Here is a 13,581-nt window from a genome sequence, read left to right on the forward strand (position 1 = left end):
GGTGGGATTCGAACCCACGCCCCCGAGGAGACTGGAGCCTTAATACAGCACCTTAGACCGCTCGGCCACGCTACCTTGCAACATTGTTTTCCCTGGGCAGTTTTCGCCTACTTTTTTTAAATATCGCACTTCCCTAAAAGTAAGTCTGTTGAAATTCTACGTGCCTTGGAGGAGCTCCTCAACAGGTGGAAAGGCCTCCTAAATACAAGGGTACACAGTCGCCCCCCTCGCTGCATTTTGCAATTCCATCTCTAATCAAACACACCTGAATCAGCTAATCAAAGCCTTTTGGCCTTAGTCCAAAATGGCAGCTAGCTGTGTTGAAGTTAAACTCAAAATCATGAGGTAGTTGTCAATTTTCCAAAAACTCTCAATGAGTCAAATTAGCTGCTTCTATTATTATAGATTATACGCTATTATTATATCCCAATTCATTTTTAAACTGAAATTACTATTATTGTAATATTTTGTTGTCGCTGATTCAACAGGGTGCATAATTCCAGCCCTTTTCGCAGGACACTTAAGGTGTCTTGACCTCTTTAAAATCACTGCTGGCAGCGGTGGGATTCGAACCCACGCCCCCGAAGAGACTGGAGCCTAAATCCAGCGCCTTAGACCCCTCGGCCACGCTACCCCAATGTATCTCTTTTCGGGGGCCTTTTTTAGGCCCATTTTTCCAGAAAAAGAGAAAACTTTGGGTGCGGACCTTCATCGAGAGGCTCTGAAGCCTGTCGAGTGCGGCCAAGGAAAGCAAAAGTGGCTGGTTTTGGAAGAGACCCGGAGCATGCAGTGTCACTTCACCAGTCTTTTTGCACAGGCATAGCATCCACTAGAGCCTTCTAAAAGGCTGTCTTGGCAGCGGTGGGATTCGAACCCACGCCCCCGAGGAGACTGGAGCCTTAATACAGCGCCTTAGACCGCTCGGCCACGCTACCTTGCAACATTGCTTTCCCTGGGCAGTTTTCGCCTACTTTTTTTAAATATCGCACTTCCCTAAAAGTAAGTCTGTTGAAATTCTATGTGCCTTGGAGGAGCTCCTCAACAGGTGGAAAGGCCTCCTAAATACAAGGTTACACAGTCGCCCCCCTCCCTGCAGATTGCAATTCCATCTCTAATCAAACACACCTGAATCAGCTAATCAAAGCCTTTTGGCCTTAGTCCAAAATGGCAGCTAGCTGTGTTGAAGTTAAACTCAAAATCATGAGGTAGTTGTCAATTTTCCAAAAACTCTCAATGAGTCAAATTGGCTGCTTCTATTATTATACATTATACGCTATTATTATATCCCAATTCATTTTTAAACTGAAATTACTATTATTGTAATATTTTGTTGTCGCTGATTCAACAGGGTGCATAATTCCAGCCCTTTTCGCAGGACACTTAAGGTGTCTTGACCTCTTTAAAATCACTGCTGGCAGCGGTGGGATTCGAACCCACGCATCCGAAGAGACTGGAGCCTAAATCCAGCGCCTTAGACCCCTCGGCCACGCTACCCCAATGTATCTCTTTTCGGGGGCCTTTTTTAGGCCCATTTTTCCAGAAAAAGAGAAAACTTTGGGTGCGGACCTTCATCGAGAGGCTCTGAAGCCTGTCGAGTGCGGCCAAGGAAAGCAAAAGTGGCTGGTTTTGGAAGAGACCCGGAGCATGCAGTGTCACTTCACCAGTCTTTTTGCACAGGCATAGCATCCACTAGAGCCTTCTAAAAGGCTGTCTTGGCAGCGGTGGGATTCGAACCCACGCCCCCGAGGAGACTGGAGCCTTAATACAGCGCCTTAGACCGCTCGGCCACGCTACCTTGCAACATTGTTTTCCCTGGGCAGTTTTCGCCTACTTTTTTTAAATATCGCACTTCCCTAAAAGTAAGTCTGTTGAAATTCTACGTGCCTTGGAGGAGCTCCTCAACAGGTGGAAAGGCCTCCTAAATACAAGGGTACACAGTCGCCCCCCTCGCTGCATTTTGCAATTCCATCTCTAATCAAACACACCTGAATCAGCTAATCAAAGCCTTTTGGCCTTAGTCCAAAATGGCAGCTAGCTGTGTTGAAGTTAAACTCAAAATCATGAGGTAGTTGTCAATTTTCCAAAAACTCTCAATGAGTCAAATTAGCTGCTTCTATTATTATAGATTATACGCTATTATTATATCCCAATTCATTTTTAAACTGAAATTACTATTATTGTAATATTTTGTTGTCGCTGATTCAACAGGGTGCATAATTCCAGCCCTTTTCGCAGGACACTTAAGGTGTCTTGACCTCTTTAAAATCACTGCTGGCAGCGGTGGGATTCGAACCCACGCCCCCGAAGAGACTGGAGCCTAAATCCAGCGCCTTAGACCCCTCGGCCACGCTACCCCAATGTATCTCTTTTCGGGGGCCTTTTTTAGGCCCATTTTTCCAGAAAAAGAGAAAACTTTGGGTGCGGACCTTCATCGAGAGGCTCTGAAGCCTGTCGAGTGCGGCCAAGGAAAGCAAAAGTGGCTGGTTTTGGAAGAGACCCGGAGCATGCATTGTCACTTCACCAGTCTTTTTGCACAGGCATAGCATCCACTAGAGCCTTCTAAAAGGCTGTCTTGGCAGCGGTGGGATTCGAACCCACGCCCCCGAAGAGACTGGAGCCTTAATCCAGCGCCTTAGACCGCTCAGCCACGCTACCTTGCAACATTGCTTTCCCTGGGCAGTTTTCGCCTACTTTTTTTAAATATCGCACTTCCCTAAAAGTAAGTCTGTTGAAATTCTATGTGCCTTGGAGGAGCTCCTCAACAGGTGGAAAGGCCTCCTAAATACAAGGTTACACAGTCGCCCCCCTCCCTGCACATTGCAATTCCATCTCTAATCAAACACACCTGAATCAGCTAATCAAAGCCTTTTGGCCTTAGTCCAAAATGGCAGCTAGCTGTGTTGAAGTTAAACTCAAAATCATGAGGTAGTTGTCAATTTTCCAAAAACTCTCAATGAGTCAAATTGGCTGCTTCTATTATTATACATTATACGCTATTATTATATCCCAATTCATTTTTAAACTGAAATTACTATTATTGTAATATTTTGTTGTCGCTGATTCAACAGGGTGCATAATTCCAACCCTTTTTGCAGGACACTTAAGGTGTCTTGACCTCTTTAAAATCACTGCAGGCAGCGGTGGGATTCGAACCCACGCCCCCGAAGAGACTGGAGCCTAAATCCAGCGCCTTAGACCCCTCGGCCACGCTACCCCAATGTATCTCTTTTCGGGGGCCTTTTTTAGGCCCATTTTTCCAGAAAAAGAGAAAACTTTGGGTGCGGACCTTCATCGAGAGGCTCTGAAGCCTGTCGAGTGCGGCCAAGGAAAGCAAAAGTGGCTGGTTTTGGAAGAGACCCGGAGCATGCAGTGTCACTTCACCAGTCTTTTTGCACAGGCATAGCATCCACTAGAGCCTTCTAAAAGGCTGTCTTGGCAGCTGTGGGATTCGAACCCACGCCCCCGAAGAGACTGGAGCCTTAATCCAGCACCTTAGACCGCTCGGCCACGCTACCTTGCAACATTGCTTTCCCTGGGCAGTTTTCGCCTACTTTTTTTAAATATCGCACTTCCCTAAAAGTAAGTCTGTTGAAATTCTATGTGCCTTGGAGGAGCTCCTCAACAGGTGGAAAGGCCTCCTAAATACAAGGTTACACAGTCGCCCCCCTCCCTGCACATTGCAATTCCATCTCTAATCAAACACACCTGAATCAGCTAATCAAAGCCTTTTGGCCTTAGTCCAAAATGGCAGCTAGCTGTGTTGAAGTTAAACTCAAAATCATGAGGTAGTTGTCAATTTTCCAAAAACTCTCAATGAGTCAAATTGGCTGCTTCTATTATTATACATTATACGCTATTATTATATCCCAATTCATTTTTAAACTGAAATTACTATTATTGTAATATTTTGTTGTCGCTGATTCAACAGGGTGCATAATTCCAGCCCTTTTTGCAGGACACTTAAGGTGTCTTGACCTCTTTAAAATCACTGCAGGCAGCGGTGGGATTCGAACCCACGCCCCCGAAGAGACTGGAGCCTAAATCCAGCGCCTTAGACCCCTCGGCCACGCTACCCCAATGTATCTCTTTTCGGGGGCCTTTTTTAGGCCCATTTTTCCAGAAAAAGAGAAAACTTTGGGTGCGGACCTTCATCGAGAGGCTCTGAAGCCTGTCGAGTGCGGCCAAGGAAAGCAAAAGTGGCTGGTTTTGGAAGAGACCCGGAGCATGCAGTGTCACTTCACCAGTCTTTTTGCACAGGCATAGCATCCACTAGAGCCTTCTAAAAGGCTGTCTTGGCAGCTGTGGGATTCGAACCCACGCCCCCGAAGAGACTGGAGCCTTAATCCAGCGCCTTAGACCGCTCGGCCACGCTACCTTGCAACATTGCTTTCCCTGGGCAGTTTTCGCCTACTTTTTTTAAATATCGCACTTCCCTAAAAGTAAGTCTGTTGAAATTCTATGTGCCTTGGAGGAGCTCCTCAACAGGTGGAAAGGCCTCCTAAATACAAGGTTACACAGTCGCCCCCCTCCCTGCAGATTGCAATTCCATCTCTAATCAAACACACCTGAATCAGCTAATCAAAGCCTTTTGGCCTTAGTCCAAAATGGCAGCTAGCTGTGTTGAAGTTAAACTCAAAATCATGAGGTAGTTGTCAATTTTCCAAAAACTCTCAATGAGTCAAATTGGCTGCTTCTATTATTATACATTATACGCTATTATTATATCCCAATTCATTTTTAAACTGAAATTACTATTATTGTAATATTTTGTTGTCGCTGATTCAACAGGGTGCATAATTCCAGCCCTTTTCGCAGGACACTTAAGGTGTCTTGACCTCTTTAAAATCACTGCTGGCAGCGGTGGGATTCGAACCCACGCCCCCGAAGAGACTGGAGCCTAAATCCAGCGCCTTAGACCCCTCGGCCACGCTACCCCAATGTATCTCTTTTCGGGGGCCTTTTTTAGGCCCATTTTTCCAGAAAAGAGAAAACTTTGGGTGCGGACCTTCATCGAGAGGCTCTGAAGCCTGTCGAGTGCGGCCAAGGAAAGCAAAAGTGGCTGGTTTTGGAAGAGACCCGGAGCATGCAGTGTCACTTCACCAGTCTTTTTGCACAGGCATAGCATCCACTAGAGCCTTCTAAAAGGCTGTCTTGGCAGCGGTGGGATTCGAACCCACGCCCCCGAGGAGACTGGAGCCTTAATACAGCGCCTTAGACCGCTCGGCCACGCTACCTTGCAAAATTGCTTTCCTTGGGCAGTTTTCGCCTACTTTTTTTAAATATCGCACTTCCCTAAAAGTAAGTCTGTTGAAAATCTACGTGCCTTGGAGGAGCTCCTCAACAGGTGGAAAGGCCTCCTAAATACAAGGTTACACAGTCGCCCCCCTCCCTGCATTTTGCAATTCCATCTCTAATCAAACACACCTGAATCAGCTAATCAAAGCCTTTTGGCCTTAGTCCAAAATGGCAGCTAGCTGTGTTGAAGTTAAACTCAAAATCATGAGGTAGTTGTCAATTTTCCAAAAACTCTCAATGAGTCAAATTAGCTGCTTCTATTATTATAGATTATACGCTATTATTATGTCCCAATTGATTTTTAAACTGAAATTACTATAATTGTAATTTTTTGTTGTCCCTGATTCAACAGGGTGCAGATTTTCAGCCCTTTTCGCAGCACACTTAAGGTGTCTTGACCTCTTTAAAATCACTGCTGGCAGCGGTGGGATTCGAACCCACACCCCCGAAGAGACTGGAGCCTAAATCCAGCGCCTTAGACCCCTCAGCCACGCTACCCCAATGTATCTCTTTTCGGGGGCCTTTTTTCTGCCCATTTTTCCAGAAAAAGAGAAAACTTTGGGTGCGGACCTTCATCGAGAGGCTCTGAAGCCTGTCGAGTGCGGCCAAGGAAAGCAAAAGTGGCTGGTTTTGGAAGAGACCCGGAGCATGCAGTGTCACTTCACCAGTCTTTTTGCACAGGCATAGCATCCACTAGAGCCTTCTAAAAGGCTGTCTTGGCAGCGGTGGGATTCAAACCCACGCCCCCGAGGAGACTGGAGCCTTAATACAGCGCCTTAGACCGCTCGGCCACGCTACCTTGCAACATTGCTTTCCTTGGGCAGTTTTCGCCTACTTTTTTTAAATATCGCACTTCCCTAAAAGTAAGTCTGTTGAAAATCTACGTGCCTTGGAGGAGCTCCTCAACAGGTGGAAAGGCCTCCTAAATACAAGGGTATACAGTCGCCCCCCTCCCTGCATTTTGCAATTCCATCTCTAATCAAACACACCTGAATCAGCTAATCAAAGCCTTTTGGCCTTAGTCCAAAATGGCAGCTAGCTGTGTTGAAGTTAAACTCAAAATCATGAGGTAGTTGTCAATTTTCCAAAAACTCTCAATGAGTCAAATTGGCTGCTTCTATTATTATACATTATACGCTATTATTATATCCCAATTCATTTTTAAACTGAAATTACTATTATTGTAATATTTTGTTGTCGCTGATTCAACAGGGTGCATAATTCCAGCCCTTTTCGCAGGACACTTAAGGTGTCTTGACCTCTTTAAAATCACTGCTGGCAGCGGTGGGATTCGAACCCACGCCCCCGAAGAGACTGAAGCCTAAATACAGCGCCTTAGACCCCTCGGCCACGCTACCCCAAAGTATCTCTTTTCGGGGGCCTTTTTTAGGCCCATTTTTCCAGAAAAAGAGAAAACTTTGGGTGCGGACCTTCATCGAGAGGCTCTGAAGCCTGTCGAGTGCGGCCAAGGAAAGCAAAAGTGGCTGGTTTTGGAAGAGACCCGGAGCATGCAGTGTCACTTCACCAGTCTTTTTGCACAGGCATAGCATCCACTAGAGCCTTCTAAAAGGCTGTCTTGGCAGCGGTGGGATTCGAACCCACGCCCCCGAGGAGACTGGAGCCTTAATACAGCGCCTTAGACCGCTCGGCCACGCTACCTTGCAACATTGCTTTCCCTGGGCAGTTTTCGCCTACTTTTTTTAAATATCGCACTTCCCTAAAAGTAATTCTGTTGAAAATCTACGTGCCTTGGAGGAGCTCCTCAACAGGTGGAAAGGCCTCCTAAATACAAGGGTATACAGTCGCCCCCCTCCCTGCATTTTGCAATTCCATCTCTAATCAAACACACCTGAATCAGCTAATCAAAGCCTTTTGGCCTTAGTCCAAAATGGCAGCTAGCTGTGTTGAAGTTAAACTCAAAATCATGAGGTAGTTGTCAATTTTCCAAAAACTCTCAATGAGTCAAATTGGCTGCTTCTATTATTATACATTATACGCTATTATTATATCCCAATTCATTTTTAAACTGAAATTACTATTATTGTAATATTTTGTTGTCGCTGATTCAACAGGGTGCATAATTCCAGCCCTTTTCGCAGGACACTTAAGGTGTCTTGACCTCTTTAAAATCACTGCTGGCAGCGGTGGGATTCGAACCCACGCCCCCGAAGAGACTGGAGCCTAAATCCAGCGCCTTAGACCCCTCGGCCACGCTACCCCAATGTATCTCTTTTCGGGGGCCTTTTTTAGGCCCATTTTTCCAGAAAAAGAGAAAACTTTGGGTGCGGACCTTCATCGAGAGGCTCTGAAGCCTGTCGAGTGCGGCCAAGGAAAGCAAAAGTGGCTGGTTTTGGAAGAGACCCGGAGCATGCAGTGTCACTTCACCAGTCTTTTTGCACAGGCATAGCATCCACTAGAGCCTTCTAAAAGGCTGTCTTGGCAGCGGTGGGATTCGAACCCACGCCCCCGAAGAGACTGGAGCCTTAATCCAGCGCCTTAGACCGCTCGGCCACGCTACCTTGCAACATTGCTTTCCCTGGGCAGTTTTCGCCTACTTTTTTTAAATATCGCACTTCCCTAAAAGTAAGTCTGTTGAACATCTACGTGCCTTGGAGGAGCTCCTCAACAGGTGGAAAGGCCTCCTAAATACAAGGGTATACAGTCGCCCCCCTCCCTGCATTTTGCAATTCCATCTCTAATCAAACACACCTGAATCAGCTAATCAAAGCCTTTTGGCCTTAGTCCAAAATGGCAGCTAGCTGTGTTGAAGTTAAACTCAAAATCATGAGGTAGTTGTCAATTTTCCAAAAACTCTCAATGAGTCAAATTGGCTGCTTCTATTATTATACATTATACGCTCTTATTATATCCCAATTCATTTTTAAACTGAAATTACTATTATTGTAATATTTTGTTGTCGCTGATTCAACAGGGTGCATATTTCCAGCCCTTTTCGCAGGACACTTAAGGTGTCTTGACCTCTTTAAAATCACTGCTGGCAGCGGTGGGATTCAAACCCACGCCCCCGAAGAGACTGGAACCTAAATCCAGCGCCTTAGACCCCTCGGCCACGCTACCCCAATGTATCTCTGTTCGGAGGCCTTTTTTCTGCCCATTTTTCCAGAAAAAGAGAAAACTGGGTGCGGACCTTCATCGAGAGGCTCTGAAGCCTGTCGAGTGCGGCCAAGGAAAGCAAAAGTGGCTGGTTTTGGAAGAGACCCGGAGCATGCAGTGTCACTTCACCAGTCTTTTTGCACAGGCATAGCATCCACTAGAGCCTTCTAAAAGGCTGTCTTGGCAGCGGTGGGACTCGAACCCACGCCCCCGAAGAGACTGGAGCCTTAATCCAGCGCCTTAGACCGCTCGGCCACGCTACCTTGCAACATTGTTTTCCCTGGGCAGTTTTCGCCTACTTTTTTTAAATATCGCACTTCCCTAAAAGTAAGTCTGTTGAAATTCTACGTGCCTTGGAGGAGCTCCTCAACAGGTGGAAAGGCCTCCTAAATACAAGGGTACACAGTCGCCCCCCTCCCTGCAGATTGCAATTCCATCTCTAATCAAACACACCTGAATCAGCTAATCAAAGCCTTTTGGCCTTAGTCCAAAATGGCAGCTAGCTGTGTTGAAGTTAAACTCAAAATCATGAGGTAGTTGTCAATTTTCCAAAAACTCTCAATGAGTCAAATTAGCTGCTTCTATTATTATAGATTATACGCTATTATTATGTCCCAATTCATTTTTAAACTGAAATTACTATAATTGTAATTTTTTGTTGTCCCTGATTCAACAGGGTGCAGATTTTCAGCCCTTTTCGCAGCACACTTAAGGTGTCTTGACCTCTTTGAAATCACTGCTGGCAGCGGTGGGATTCGAACCCACGCCCCCGAAGAGACTGGAGCCTAAATCCAGCGCCTTAGACCCCTCGGCCACGCTACCCCAATGTATCTCTTTTCGGGGGCCTTTTTTCTGCCCATTTTTCCAGAAAAAGAGAAAACTTTGGGTGCGGACCTTCATCGAGAGGCTCTGAAGCCTGTCGAGTGCGGCCAAGGAAAGCAAAAGTGGCTGGTTTTGGAAGAGACCCGGAGCATGCGGTGTCACTTCACCAGTCTTTTTGCACAGGCATAGCATCCACTAGAGCCTTCTAAAAGGCTGTCTTGGCAGCGGTGGGATTCGAACCCATGCCCCCGAAGAGACTGGAGCCTTAATCCAGCGCCTTAGACCGCTCGGCCACGCTACCTTGCAACATTGCTTTCCCTGGGCAGTTTTCGCCTACTTTTTTTAAATATCGCACTTCCCTAAAAGTAAGTCTGTTGAAATTCTACGTGCCTTGGAGGAGCTCCTCAACAGGTGGAAAGGCCTCCTAAATACAAGGGTATACAGTCGCCCCCCTCCCTGCATTTTGCAATTCCATCTCTAATCAAACACACCTGAATCAGCTAATCAAAGCCTTTTGGCCTTAGTCCAAAATGGCAGCTAGCTGTGTTGAAGTTAAACTCAAAATCATGAGGTAGTTGTCAATTTTCCAAAAACTCTCAATGAGTCAAATTGGCTGCTTCTATTATTATACATTATACGCTATTATTATATCCCAATTCATTTTTAAACTGAAATTACTATTATTGTAATATTTTGTTGTCGCTGATTCAACAGGGTGCATAATTCCAGCCCTTTTCGCAGGACACTTAAGGTGTCTTGACCTCTTTAAAATCACTGCTGGCAGCGGTGGGATTCGAACCCACGCCCCCGAAGAGACTGGAGCCTAAATCCAGCGCCTTAGACCCCTCGGCCACGCTACCCCAATGTATCTCTTTTCGGGGGCCTTTTTTAGGCCCATTTTTCCAGAAAAAGAGAAAACTTTGGGTGCGGACCTTCATCGAGAGGCTCTGAAGCCTGTCGAGTGCGGCCAAGGAAAGCAAAAGTGGCTGGTTTTGGAAGAGACCCGGAGCATGCAGTGTCACTTCACCAGTCTTTTTGCACAGGCATAGCATCCACTAGAGCCTTCTAAAAGGCTGTCTTGGCAGCGGTGGGATTCGAACCCACGCCCCCGAGGAGACTGGAGCCTTAATACAGCGCCTTAGACCGCTCGGCCACGCTACCTTGCAACATTGCTTTCCCTGGGCAGTTTTCGCCTACTTTTTTTAAATATCGCACTTCCCTAAAAGTAAGTCTGTTGAAATTCTATGTGCCTTGGAGGAGCTCCTCAACAGGTGGAAAGGCCTCCTAAATACAAGGTTACACAGTCGCCCCCCTCCCTGCAGATTGCAATTCCATCTCTAATCAAACACACCTGAATCAGCTAATCAAAGCCTTTTGGCCTTAGTCCAAAATGGCAGCTAGCTGTGTTGAAGTTAAACTCAAAATCATGAGGTAGTTGTCAATTTTCCAAAAACTCTCAATGAGTCAAATTGGCTGCTTCTATTATTATACATTATACGCTATTATTATATCCCAATTCATTTTTAAACTGAAATTACTATTATTGTAATATTTTGTTGTCGCTGATTCAACAGGGTGCATAATTCCAGCCCTTTTCGCAGGACACTTAAGGTGTCTTGACCTCTTTAAAATCACTGCTGGCAGCGGTGGGATTCGAACCCACGCATCCGAAGAGACTGGAGCCTAAATCCAGCGCCTTAGACCCCTCGGCCACGCTACCCCAATGTATCTCTTTTCGGGGGCCTTTTTTAGGCCCATTTTTCCAGAAAAAGAGAAAACTTTGGGTGCGGACCTTCATCGAGAGGCTCTGAAGCCTGTCGAGTGCGGCCAAGGAAAGCAAAAGTGGCTGGTTTTGGAAGAGACCCGGAGCATGCAGTGTCACTTCACCAGTCTTTTTGCACAGGCATAGCATCCACTAGAGCCTTCTAAAAGGCTGTCTTGGCAGCGGTGGGATTCGAACCCACGCCCCCGAGGAGACTGGAGCCTTAATACAGCACCTTAGACCGCTCGGCCACGCTACCTTGCAACATTGTTTTCCCTGGGCAGTTTTCGCCTACTTTTTTTAAATATCGCACTTCCCTAAAAGTAAGTCTGTTGAAATTCTACGTGCCTTGGAGGAGCTCCTCAACAGGTGGAAAGGCCTCCTAAATACAAGGGTACACAGTCGCCCCCCTCGCTGCATTTTGCAATTCCATCTCTAATCAAACACACCTGAATCAGCTAATCAAAGCCTTTTGGCCTTAGTCCAAAATGGCAGCTAGCTGTGTTGAAGTTAAACTCAAAATCATGAGGTAGTTGTCAATTTTCCAAAAACTCTCAATGAGTCAAATTAGCTGCTTCTATTATTATAGATTATACGCTATTATTATATCCCAATTCATTTTTAAACTGAAATTACTATTATTGTAATATTTTGTTGTCGCTGATTCAACAGGGTGCATAATTCCAGCCCTTTTCGCAGGACACTTAAGGTGTCTTGACCTCTTTAAAATCACTGCTGGCAGCGGTGGGATTCGAACCCACGCCCCCGAAGAGACTGGAGCCTAAATCCAGCGCCTTAGACCCCTCGGCCACGCTACCCCAATGTATCTCTTTTCGGGGGCCTTTTTTAGGCCCATTTTTCCAGAAAAAGAGAAAACTTTGGGTGCGGACCTTCATCGAGAGGCTCTGAAGCCTGTCGAGTGCGGCCAAGGAAAGCAAAAGTGGCTGGTTTTGGAAGAGACCCGGAGCATGCATTGTCACTTCACCAGTCTTTTTGCACAGGCATAGCATCCACTAGAGCCTTCTAAAAGGCTGTCTTGGCAGCGGTGGGATTCGAACCCACGCCCCCGAAGAGACTGGAGCCTTAATCCAGCGCCTTAGACCGCTCAGCCACGCTACCTTGCAACATTGCTTTCCCTGGGCAGTTTTCGCCTACTTTTTTTAAATATCGCACTTCCCTAAAAGTAAGTCTGTTGAAATTCTATGTGCCTTGGAGGAGCTCCTCAACAGGTGGAAAGGCCTCCTAAATACAAGGTTACACAGTCGCCCCCCTCCCTGCACATTGCAATTCCATCTCTAATCAAACACACCTGAATCAGCTAATCAAAGCCTTTTGGCCTTAGTCCAAAATGGCAGCTAGCTGTGTTGAAGTTAAACTCAAAATCATGAGGTAGTTGTCAATTTTCCAAAAACTCTCAATGAGTCAAATTGGCTGCTTCTATTATTATACATTATACGCTATTATTATATCCCAATTCATTTTTAAACTGAAATTACTATTATTGTAATATTTTGTTGTCGCTGATTCAACAGGGTGCATAATTCCAGCCCTTTTTGCAGGACACTTAAGGTGTCTTGACCTCTTTAAAATCACTGCAGGCAGCGGTGGGATTCGAACCCACGCCCCCGAAGAGACTGGAGCCTAAATCCAGCGCCTTAGACCCCTCGGCCACGCTACCCCAATGTATCTCTTTTCGGGGGCCTTTTTTAGGCCCATTTTTCCAGAAAAAGAGAAAACTTTGGGTGCGGACCTTCATCGAGAGGCTCTGAAGCCTGTCGAGTGCGGCCAAGGAAAGCAAAAGTGGCTGGTTTTGGAAGAGACCCGGAGCATGCAGTGTCACTTCACCAGTCTTTTTGCACAGGCATAGCATCCACTAGAGCCTTCTAAAAGGCTGTCTTGGCAGCTGTGGGATTCGAACCCACGTCCCCGAAGAGACTGGAGCCTTAATCCAGCGCCTTAGACCGCTCGGCCACGCTACCTTGCAACATTGCTTTCCCTGGGCAGTTTTCGCCTACTTTTTTTAAATATCGCACTTCCCTAAAAGTAAGTCTGTTGAAATTCTATGTGCCTTGGAGGAGCTCCTCAACAGGTGGAAAGGCCTCCTAATTACAAGGTTACACAGTCGCCCCCCTCCCTGCAGATTGCAATTCCATCTCTAATCAAACACACCTGAATCAGCTAATCAAAGCCTTTTGGCCTTAGTCCAAAATGGCAGCTAGCTGTGTTGAAGTTAAACTCAAAATCATGAGGTAGTTGTCAATTTTCCAAAAACTCTCAATGAGTCAAATTGGCTGCTTCTATTATTATACATTATACGCTATTATTATATCCCAATTCATTTTTAAACTGAAATTACTATTATTGTAATATTTTGTTGTCGCTGATTCAACAGGGTGCATAATTCCAGCCCTTTTCGCAGGACACTTAAGGTGTCTTGACCTCTTTAAAATCACTGCTGGCAGCGGTGGGATTCGAACCCACGCCCCCGAAGAGACTGGAGCCTAAATCCAGCGCCTTAGACCCCTCGGCCACGCTACCCCAATGTATCTCTTTTCGGGGGCCTTTTTTAGGCCCATTTTTCCAGAAAA

Source organism: Gobio gobio, assembly GCF_949357685.1.
Source record: "Gobio gobio genome assembly, chromosome: 20".
NCBI classification, from domain to species: Eukaryota; Metazoa; Chordata; class Actinopteri; order Cypriniformes; family Gobionidae; genus Gobio; species Gobio gobio.